Source organism: Sus scrofa, chromosome 2, assembly GCF_000003025.6.
Source record: "Sus scrofa isolate TJ Tabasco breed Duroc chromosome 2, Sscrofa11.1, whole genome shotgun sequence".
NCBI lineage: Eukaryota > Metazoa > Chordata > Mammalia > Artiodactyla > Suidae > Sus > Sus scrofa.
The window spans coordinates 131,839,036-131,851,047 of NC_010444.4; the positions used below are offsets into that span (position 1 = coordinate 131,839,036).

Consider the following 12,012-nt stretch of genomic DNA (forward strand, 5'->3'; position numbering starts at 1 on the left):
AGTTGGCTAAATGTCTACATTCTCTCTTCTTTAGCTGCAGGGAAGGTGAACTACAAGAGGTTCAGTGACTTGTCTTTCTTTGATCTGTGTGGAATTTACATTTGTCCCAAGAAGTTTCTTTAGTGAGCTACATGTATTATATGACAATAAAAACAACTTGAAAATAATTATAATTTCCCACCAGGGTTAGCAAATAATAGTTTGATTTTTAAGTTTATTTGTTAAGCAAATAATAAATCAGACCACAAAATCAGCAATGACATTTGGGATGCTTATATTTTAAAATGAGTTTAGTTTTGAGAATATATAAAATATATGTATATTATTTGTATATATATCTGCAAATCAATTAGTAAAAGATAACTACAAATAGCAAACTATTAAAATAAACAAAGATGGAATCTAACAAAAATATAAGATGTGTTTAACTTCGTAATTAATCAGTGAAAGGAAAATTAAAACCACAGAGATATCATTAAATATCATAAAACTGAAAAAAAAAGAGTCTAAAAGAATTGACCAAATGGTATGGAAAAATGGAACTTCATATATTCATAGTAGAATGCAAACTCTGTAAGGAACTAGTTTGGACACATTTAATAAACCTCAGTATGATCATAACCTGTGACCCGTAAACATAAGTTCTAATGATATATTCTGGGGAATCTGCCATATATGTTCACAAGGAGCATATAAGAGAATATTCACTAAAATATTTCTTTGGAATAGCAAATATTGAAGCTATACACAATGAATGAATTTATTATTTTAAAATTCATTGAATGAAACATTATGGAAATGTTGCAATAAATGAACTAGATCTATAGAATAAATGTGGATATATATTGAAAAGATAGTATTACATTAAAAATAGGTGAAAGGCAGATACTATTCAAATAATTTTTAAAATTCTAAGTAATCATATATTTTTATACATATTTACACACCCAGAGTAAAATACTTGATCAGGAAGAAGATACACCAACTCAAGAAAAGATTTTCTCTGGGATGAGAAAAGTAACCTCAGGAAGCATTATACAGGGATTTCAACTACATCTGTAATATTTTTTTACTTTAAAGGATTTTTTAAGATAAGCAGACAAAGAACCAAGGCAAGAGCAGTAAAACAGTCACTAAAAATTAAAAAAATATAAAAGTCAAAACAAAGTGAAGAATCATAGATAATATTGATTAAAATTTTGCTGCATTTAAGTGGTTAACGAATCCGACTAGGAACCATGAGGTTGCGGGTTCGATCCCTGGCCTTGCTCAGTGGGTTAACGATCCGGCGTTGCCCTGAGCTGTGGTGTAGGTTGCAGACGCGGCTTGGATCCCGCGTTGCTGTGGCTCTGGTGTAGGCCGGTGGCTACAGCTCCGATTGGACCCCTAGCCTGGGAATTTCCATATGCCGTGGGAGCAGCCCAAGACCAAGAAATAGCAAAAAGACCAAAAAATAAATAAATAAATAAATAAATAAATAAAAAGAAAATGTGGATTTAAAAAAAAAAAATTTTGCTGCATTTAAAGTTTTCCTGTAGCTAAGAGGATTTTAACCTAATTAAATTTATACTCTTTACAAATTTCTCCTGCTTTAAATGTTTATATTTTAAGTGCACTTTCCTGTTGTACCATATAGACTTTGCATCACTTTTAAATAACCGTATCTCTTCTACTGAATGCCTGCTCCATGATCAACTTCCTGATACATGTAGATTATTTTGGTGCAACAGGAATAACTGTGGTAGATATGTTTGTATATAAAACTTTAAATAGCAATAATAATAAAAATAATAACCATTTATAAATGCTTACTGTGTAATGACCACTTTAGTACATGCTTTAAATATGATATTCCAGTTAATCTTCACCAAATCCCTTTGAGTGGTGATTATCTCAGCTAAAACTCTGACAACTGGTAATTTGGCGAAGAACCCCAGCTTATGAGGGCTCAGAGCCAGCATTCAAACCTGAACCCGTCTCTCTGTCCTTGCCCCTTGTGTAGATTTCAATAGTTGGTCTATGTCCTCATCACATTGTATTTTTGATAATAGTATTCAGGTTGCTTTCTTTTGAAAGATTGGTGTGGCAGAGGCTGTTAATTGACAAAAGATCAGTTCCCCTTGTATCTGAGTGTGTAGCTAGTTTACAGTCCCAGCCACTATATTTTTATTTTGTGATGTCATTATCATTCTTTGAATATGTCTTTCCAGTATTTTGTAGAATAGCAATACCAGCGGTGTCCCAGAACTGATGGGACAACTTAAGGCTACAAACTGAAGTGTATGTGAGCCCTGTGTCAGTTTGGTCAAAGGAGAGTGAAGTTCTGTGGAAGGAAGATGGGGCCTTTGAGTCATGCGACCTTGCCCTAAGAGTGTGATGATGTTAAGAACTGGGAAATTTGTTTTGGTGAAACTGGGTGTATGGGGGAAAGAAATAGAAAATGAATAGGTTAGGGAGTTCCCGTCATGGCGCAGTGGTTAACGAACCCGACTAGGAACCATGAGGTTGCGGGTTCGGTCCCTGCCCTTGCTCTGTGGGTTGGCGATCCGGCGTTGCTGTGAGCTGTGGTGTAGGTTGCAGACGCGGCTCGGATCCTGCGTTGCTGTGGCTCTGGCGTAGACCAGTGGCTACAGCTCCAATTGGACCCCTAGCCTGGGAACCTCCATATGCCGCGGGAGCAGCCCAAAGAAATAGCAAAAAAAAAAAAAAGAAAATGAATAGGTTAAAAGGATGCTATAAAGACAGAGCTTTCTGGAAGACACCCCAGAACATGCATACAGAAAAAGAAAAATTGGTTAAACAACCTGACCTGAGAAAGAAGCAGAGATGTGTAGGTCAGAGATTTTAAGGGGCAAAGACCTTAGGTTGCCATAGCCCGAAGGTTATGGGATTGTCTGCAAGAAGTGTGACAAATTTGATGCTATAGGATGTTCAGTCTAGAAAACCCTTTCTGGGATCTATGGGTTGCAGAAGAAGTTTTAACTGGCTGAAATAGGGGTACAGGAATCTACAAAACTTTTCCAGGAGGGTCTGTCTTAAAAATTAGAAATGATAAGGAGTAACTAGCTTGTTTCCCATTTATTGCCAACTCAAACATATTGTTCCTTTGATGGATTATTAAAACTCCATGCATTCAGCAGATACCTCAACTTCATACATTCTGTGCATCATCCTTTTCTCACATCACTCTAAAAGGCTGCACTTAAAGTAATTGGTTATGTATAAGATGTTAATTATACAAAGGAACAAGGAGTCCAGCCAAGATGAGTGGGGAAATTTCATAACCTAGGAGCACTGCCTTAAAAGGCGAAACCTCTTTTCATTTGATTTCTATCTCGGCACACTCAAGTCTGGGGCATCCTTCTCTAGGAATTATTTTTTTCATTTTCTTACAGTGACTGCTAGGTTTGTTTGTTTGTTTCGTTTTGTTTTTAATAGGGCCTCACCTGCCACATGTGGAAGTTCCCAGGCTAGGGGTCCTATGCCACAGCCACAGCAATGTGGGATCTGAGCCACGTCTGAAACTTACACCACAGCTCACAGCAACGCTGGATCCCTAACCTACTGAGTGAGGACAGGGATTGAACACACATCCTCATGGATACTACTCAGATTTGTTTCCACTGCACCACAAGGAGAACTCCTAGCTTTTAAGGTCAGAAATAACCTAGGTTGGTTCAAATCCAGATAATGCCAGTTAGTGACTACTTGATCTTGGATTAATTGTATAATCTCTCAATTTCCTCATCATAAATGGAGATAATAACTATATTTATCTCAGTGGTTGTGAGATTGTGAACTTTCTTTGTAATACACTGTATTAGTCTGAATCATGGCCCCTGAAGATCTCTGATCCTAATCCCTGGAACCTGTAAATATTACCTTATGTGGTAAAAAGGGACTTTGTAGATTTAAGTTAAGGATCTTGAGATGTGGAAATTATCCAGGTGGACCCTAAAAACGATCACATGTATATGAATGTATCATATGTATGTGTAAGAGGGAGGGAGATTTGACCACAGACAGACATAGAAGAAGGTGATATGAAGATGAGGCAGGGATTGGAATGATGTGACCACAAGCCAAGGAATGCTTGTAGGCACCAGGAGCTGGAAGAGGCAAGACACAAATTATCCTCTACAGTCTCTGGAGGGAGCACGGCTTTGCTGACATTTTGATTTCATCCCACTGATACTGAGTTTGGACTTTTGGCCTCTAGGACTGTGAGACAATAAACTTCTGTTGTTTTAAGTCACATTGCTTATGATCACTCAATAGCAGCCATTGGAAAGTGACACAAATGTTAGACCCATGTTTGTGACATACTAAGCATCATAAAAGTATTTGCTATTAGTATTCCGAGAAAATGGCCATAAGTTCACACCTGGAAATACATACCTGGGCATCTCAAGGACCATTAACTGTGTATTTTCAAGGAGCTTATCTGTGTCTGTTTGGGTACACAAGGAGTTCAAGATAGAAGTGTGTTCTGATGAGGGAAGTAGGTAGAGCATGCCATGTGGCCATCCTCCTTCCACCAACAGACCTTGTAAACAAGAAGGACCTGTGGAGCCTTAGTGGGAGGCCAGAGCCATTCTCCAAAGCCACCTCCTTCTGCTCAATTAGGGAGATACCCTGCTTATAGTCCAGACAGCAAAATCGCCTAGAAGGATGTCAAGGATGTTTCACCGCCTTGAGAACAAGGCCTAGAACAGCATCTGGAGCTAAAATGTGTTTCCCAAAGAACAGTAAGTAATCCATGCAAGAAGAAAGTGGTCTACAGTGAATAAGAGCCTTTGGAGTCAAAGAAACTGACCTCTGACTGAATCCTTGATGTGCAGTTACAATTTACGTGACCCCCAAGCAGGCTTTTCTTCTCTCTGGGCCTCAGTTTTCTTCAAAAGTTTTCCGTAGGGGTGGGACTAAGGTGGAGGAAGACAACATTGCTGCACTGGATTATTATATGAATCAAATTAAATAATATACGTAAAGTGCTTAGTCTTGGACCTGGTGAGCAGGAAATGTTCAATGTATGGTGCCAGAAAGCAATAATTCATTCAGAAACATGAAGGACTAAGTAGACAACTGAGTTAAGTAGGGCTAAGGGAAAGTAAAAGATTTGTGCAAAAAAAGTCCTATTCGATTTTTTCTTTGTTTAACTCCAGATATTGTTTTCTTCACTGCTAGAGCTTAACAGATCCAATAGCACAATATCCGCAGGTATCATATTAGGATTGGAGAGGTTGTTCCTGAAAAGAAATGTAGTAGGAAATAGTCCAATTTTCCAGTAAACTTAAATTGGGGGAAAATCCTGCCTATGAAAGTAGATGCTGGCTTCAAAGCAATATTAATTATAGAAATTCTATTTTTGCCAAATTTGAGCTCCAGAAAGAAGGTTATGATGGATCCCTTTAACTCTTCATAGCTTGATTTTTAAATTGAATGGAGACGACAGAATTGACAAGTTAAAGTGGCCACAGAGGCCATGCAGAAAAACCCAGGCAAGTACTACCTGAGTGGAGAAAGCACAAGACCTCTCTGTCTGTTTCAGTCACAATGCTCATGTGTTGCAAAATATTGCAAGATTGCAAGTAGAGTAATGGAGTGGAAACTGGGGCAATTGCCATCTGCCGCCTTCACTAAGCAAGCCAAAGGGCACAGGCTGAATTTGGCTAAACTTGTGAGAGTTCACAGCCCTTACTCTTTATTGTCCTCCTGGAAGCCCTTCCCTCCTTCTTCCTTAATACCAAAAGTATTACCTACTTTTATTCCTAGAGGTGGGCGAGTGACCCATTTCTGGCCAATGACACACCAACAGAAGTTTGCTCAGGCTTTTCTGGAAAATATTTTTTTCCTTCAACAATGTCAAGTGAAGTGGCCAAAAATGTCTCTCCCTTGTGCTGCCCTTGCTGCCGTCCACTGAATACAGTTGTGTGATGCTTGGAACTGCAACACCTATCATGGGAACAGGAGAGGAAAGATGAGAGAATTAGATACCAACCTTAAACTAGACATCCCTGAGCTGCTGACCCCACTGCAGCCACCGCCACCCCTCTAAACTCCTAGTTACATGCAAAATGTAAACTACTTGCCAGGAATTCTATTTCTTGCAAGTAAAACTATTTGTAATGGATACAATACATATAAATAAACTCAGATTGTCAATAATTTAGGTTGCGGGACCTTAGAGCACACTATGACATAACTATATTACAACATCTTTGGGGAGAGAATAGGAAATGAAGTCAAATTACTCAACCAGAGAATGAAAAGAATGTTAAGGAGAGAAAGAGTAATCAAATAAAATTTTGTTATTCATTGATTTGTTCAAGTATTTTTTTGTACTTGACAGGTACTGTGCTATTGGTTAGTTTGATGAAAGGGATGAACAAACACTCTGCCTTCATGTAGTGTGTGCTTCATAAATATATTTATGGAAAAGATGAATACTGGATGATAAATGCTAGGAAAAAAATAAAGACAATACTATGATCAGTGAAGGGGGTCAATTGAGGGAAACTTCTTTAGATAGAATTGAAGGATGAGAAGGAGCCCAGCCTGGGAAAATCTTGGGAAACAACCATGCCAGCAGAGTGAGTGCAAAAGCTTTGAAGCAGGAAAAGAATTCTTGGAGAGAATTCTTTGTGGCTGGAGCCTCATGAGTTAGGGACAGATACCAAGGTGAGAGCAGACTTTGTGAGGCTTAGCAGGTAAGAAAATGGATTTCATTTCATTTTCATAGAGTTGAAAGCTAATAAGGAGTGAGATGTTCTCATGTATATTTTCAGCAGTTCACTCTGTCTGCTGTATGAAGCATGGACTAGGAGGCAAGAGTTGAAACTGCTTGGGCAACCACTTGGCACTAATCCATGTAAGAGCTGATGTGCTTGGACTGGGAGGGTTGCAGCATGAGCATTTTTGGTAGATCAAAACAATGGACTTAGCTTATAAAACCAATGTCATGGTGTGGAGAGGGTAGGTCAAGAATGACTCAGGTTTCTAGTTTGATCACTGTGAGGCAATCTCACTTTCTGAGATGGTGCCACTTTCTAAGATGGGGAAAGACTGAAAAAAAAAAAAAAAACTGTTAGTAGGATGAAAATTAAGAGTTCTGCTTTGACCATGGTATGTTTGAGAAGTCATGGAGACATCAGGTGGAGAGGTCAAACAGGTAGGTTGACCATGAGCTGAAGGTCAAGGAGGGGTCGGCACTTGAGGTATAAATTGGGTTGTTCTAGCATCTAGATGGCATGTAAATGATGGAAATAGATCATACCATTTGGGGAAAGTGTACAGAGAGAAGAAAAGAGGATTCAGGATTGAGGCCTGGTGTTGGGATGACATTTAAAAGTCAGATAATGAAGGAATAATGGTAAAAAAAAAAAACAAAAAAAAAAAACAAACAGGAGTTCCCGTCGTGGCGCAGTGGTTAACGAATCCGACTAGGAACCATGAGGTCACGGGTTCGGTCCCTGCCCTTGCTCAGTGGGTTAACGATCCGGCGTTGCCATGAGCTGTGGTGAAGGTTGCAGACGCGGCTCGGATCCTGCGTTGCTGTGGCTCTGGCGTAGGCCGGTGGCTACAGCTCCGATTGGACCCCTAGCCTGGGAACCTCCATATGCCGTGGAAGCGGCCCAAGAGATAGCAACAACAACAACAACAACAAAAGACAAAAAGACAAAAAAAAAAAAGGCTGGTAAAAGCAATGAGAAGGAAAATCAGGGGAATATAAAGTGATGACAGCTACGACCTAAAAAATTTTAAAAAGCAGAGAGTGATCAGATATGTGTGAGTATATTTGAAAAGTCTAGTAAGTTTAGAGCACAGACATGGTCCTTAGCCATAGGCGTGGTCACTGCATTTGGCAATAAGACCATTGGTGACCTTGACAAGAGCAGTTTTAGCAGATTGAGGAAGGCAGAAGCTAGAGTGGGATGAATTAAGGAGAAAAAGGAAAGAGAATTGGAATTATTTTTTCCAAGAAGTTTTTCTATGGAGAGCAGAGAAATGGGTTCCTATTTGTAGGAGAATTTCTAGTAGAGAGGGAGAAATTTTTTCCTGTAGAACAGGAGTGGGCAGAATTGCAGAGGTCTCCGTGAGGGAGGATGCAGAGCCCACGTGGAGCCCTTGGTAGGAGTAAGAAAGCTTCTTCACTTTATCAGGAGGGCAGATGTGAATGATAAATGCTGTGCTGACCTGAAAAGATCTACATACTATGTCGCTTTCATAAGGGCCTCGAGCATCTGGGGTGGGGAGGTGGGGGCATATCTTGGAATTAATCCCCCAGGATACCAAGGGACAACTGTACTAAGTTTTGTCAAAGAATGCCAAACCACAGAATTGCATTTGCCAAGGGTGACACAGCAGAGCAGTGATGACAAGCAACAATGAGATCAAGGACTCCAACCCAACCATCACTGAACTTAGAGAAATTAAAGTCATACAAATTGTGATGAAGTCAATCATGAGTAGAGAGATGTTGCTAAACTGTCTTAGGTTGATGGTTTCAAAATCTTAAGATAAATTTTAGAAACAATAAGAATTCTAGGTTTAGCAAAGTGTTTATAATTTTACTTTTTCCTTTCCACTCTAGGAATCCCTTTATTGAAAAATGAACGAGACTCAGCACTGAGCAGAAACTTCCTGATGAGATCTGTGGATATTCCAAAATACAAAATATAATAAATTGTAAAGACTTTTCTATCTTCAAAAGATGGTGATGGGGACGTGAATATTTTAAAAGAGAAATGTGACTCTGAAAATACGTACTTTGAAAAGAGTATAAGAAAAGAGAGAGTGAGGAATACCTGACCAGGCCAAAATTATGACTGCCTTTAATATAATATAACATATATCTATATTATACCAGGAACTAAGGGTAATAGATATTTAACATATAAATGTTATATGTTAAATAACATATAAAACAAGAGAAAGCATGGTTAGGCAACTCCCTCATTTTTTTATTCCAAAGTTATTCCCGGCTATATGTTTATCCAAATTCTTTACCTTTCATTCTCAATAGAACAACTGACCCTGATCTGACAAGAAGACTGAATTCCCTTCAAAATTATTCACTGACTGAATGAATTGATGAAAAATTCAAATAATTCAATTTTGTATTAGTGTGAGTTTGAATAACATTGTGAGTGACAGGCAAAGCTGGATGTGCCAGCAAGTAACTGTAAGATCTTTGGTGATGTGATAAAAAAATAATAATAATAAATCCTATTGGAGATCCCATTGTGACTCAGCAGTAATGAACCTGACTAGTATCCATGAAGATGCATGTTTAACCCCCGGCCTTGCTCAGTGGGTTAAGGATCCGGCATTTGTTGTGAGCTGGCTGTAGCATAGGTGGCAGAGGCAGCCCGGATCCAGAGTTGCTGTGGCTGTGGCTGTGGTGTAGGCCAGCAGCTGCAGCTCCGATTCAACCCCCAGCCTGGAAACCTCCATATGCTGTCTGTGTGGCCCTGAAAAAATAAAATAAAATAATAAATCCTAGCAATAAGTTTCTGTTGGAAGTCTCTGCTAAATGATTTCTAAGGTTGCTTCTGATTCTAAAATTTATCTGGTAGCTCTTCACATCATTTGATTGTACCATAAACTATGTACAAAATGACATTTTGACACTCTTCCTTTTCTGTGCAGAAAATTATCAGGTTTCCCTAGGGAGGGGAGTATAAAAGCTGTTTTGGTACTTGACTTTCTTTGCTCTCTTTATCACAAACTTTCCAGGAAACATGAAAGGGAGTTAGATAATCTTGTTTGGAGCCTGCTGAGAAATCTAGTAATCTAATAATAGCTATCTCGGGATTCATTTACAAATGCAGACAAAGCATTCACCTAAAAAACATTCCCTTTGACTGAATATACCATGAATTTCTCAGTATGGCAAGCCTGAAGATATATTCAATGTACAACTCTTCACCAAATTTTGTAGAGAGCCTACTATGTGCCAGGCAGTGTTCCAGGGCAGTGTGCCAGGCAGTGTTCCAGTGTGCCAGGAAGAACAGAATTAAGTTTCTGCTCTCACAATCTGTACAAATGGTGATAAGTGTTAAGAAAGAGAAGAAAAAGGAATTCTCTTGTGGTTCATTGGGGTTAAGGATCCGGCATTGTCACGGCAGCATCTTGGGCCACTGTGGTGGCATGGGTGTGATCTCTGGTCTGGGAATTTCCACATGTCATGGGCACAGCCAAGAAAAGAAAAAAAAAAGAAAAAAAAAGAATGAAAGGAGAAAAATGAAGCAGAAAACTGTATGAATTGTGATCATGGTAAATGGTCTATTTTATATAAGGTAGCAAGGGTGGACCTCTTTGATTTGAAGTCCCTATTTGCACACAGATCTAAATTACACGAGGGGGCAAAAATTCATATAGATTCATATAAAGCTCAGAGTGTGTGGTTGTGTGAGAGAAGAATAATTTTCAGGCAGAAAGAACTGCAAGTACAAAGGATGAGAAACAGCAAGAGGTCTATGGAGCTGGAGAGGAGAATCAGGGGCAGAAGTTAGGATCCGAGAACTATTATAATATTGAATTGTACTTTTTATTTTAAATTATCCTAAGGTAAAAATTCATGCAGAGTAAAATGCACGGATCCTAAGTGTACACAAAAAAATACATACTATTTCCATTACCCCAGAAAGTTCTGTGACCCCCTTCCAATCATTCAGTCCTTCAATAGGCAATTAATCATCAGAGATTAATTTATCTCTTTTTGAAATTCATTTGAATGGAATCACATAATAAACACTTTTTGGTGTCTGACTTTATGTTTTGTTTTTTCAGATTCAGCCATGTTCTTAGGTGTATCAGATATTCATTCTTTTTTATTCCTGTGTAGTATTCCATTGTGTAAATATATCACCATCTGTTTATCAAACCTCATTGATATTTAAGTTATTTCTAAGTTTGGGGAAATCATGAATGGAGGTGCCGTGGGTATTCACGTATAAGTGCTTTTGTGGATATATATTATCCTGTCTCTTGCATAGTTGAATTAAGATTTTGTAGTTAAAGGATGGGTACATGTTTAACTATGTAAAAAGCATCCTGATCAATCTTTCCAAAATGGTTATGCTATTTACACACCAACTATAATGTATAAGTTCTCTATTGTTGTCATTGTGTTTGGTTTTTTTGGGGGGGTTTCTTTTTAGGGCAGCACCGGTGGTATATGGAGGTTCCCAGGCTAGGGGTTGAATCAGAGCTATAGCTGCTGGCCTACGCCAGAGCCACAGCAACTTGGGATCCAAGCCATGTCTGAGACCTACACCACAGCTCACTGCAACGCCGGATCCTTAACCCACTGAGCAAGGCCAGGGATCAAACCCGCATCCTCATGGATACTACTCAGGTTCGTTAACCACTGAGCCACAATGGGAACTCCCTGTCATTGTCTTTTTAACTGCAGCTATTTTAGTTGGATGAAGTAGTACTTTTTGTTGTTGTTGTTGATTTAATTTGTACTTTCCTCACTAGTGATGTTCATTACTTAGTCATGTCCTTGGACATTTGCCTTATTTTATGAAGCCTCTGTTCAAATCTTTTCTCCCATTTTAATTGGGTTGTCTTTTCACTATTGATTGGTAGGAGTTCTTTGCATATTCCGGTGGTCTACCTGGTCAGTTAGTGTCTCTCCTTTAGGGGATCCTCTTATTGAGCATTAGCCACAAGTGAAAATTGTCACACTTGATACCGCTTTCCATATGAACATACTCCTGTGTCTACCCCAGATCTCTTTGTCCCTGATTTTCTGATCTTTCTTCTCCCAGGTTCCTGACTCCCTTGCTAAGCCATTTGCCATTACCCATGATTCTCTGTGTTTTTGAAGCTCAGCTCGGGCAACTTCTTTTTGTGTGCAAAGTAGACAACGAGGTCACTGCCCAAAGCTTTGCCTAGCTGGGAGGATTTGCCCTCATTCCTGTCTTCTAAGGTTTGCACCAACATGTTAAGCTAATCCATTTGTAAACCAAGCTCAAAAAAAATTTTTTTTGGGTCACACCC

At 39.0% G+C, this 12,012-nt stretch overlaps 1 protein-coding gene across 5 annotated transcripts in view; it reads left to right on the forward strand.

Moving 5' to 3' along the window:
- The window catches only part of SLC27A6 (solute carrier family 27 member 6), a 98,520-nt gene extending 89,277 nt beyond the window's left edge, over positions 1 to 9,243 (forward strand). For all 5 annotated transcript variants that reach the window (XM_021084735.1, XM_021084722.1, XM_021084725.1 and 2 more), the window contains one exon: positions 8,594 to 9,243. The gene's annotated coding sequence lies outside the window, so the exon portion shown is untranslated. The remainder of the gene's footprint in view (positions 1 to 8,593) is intronic.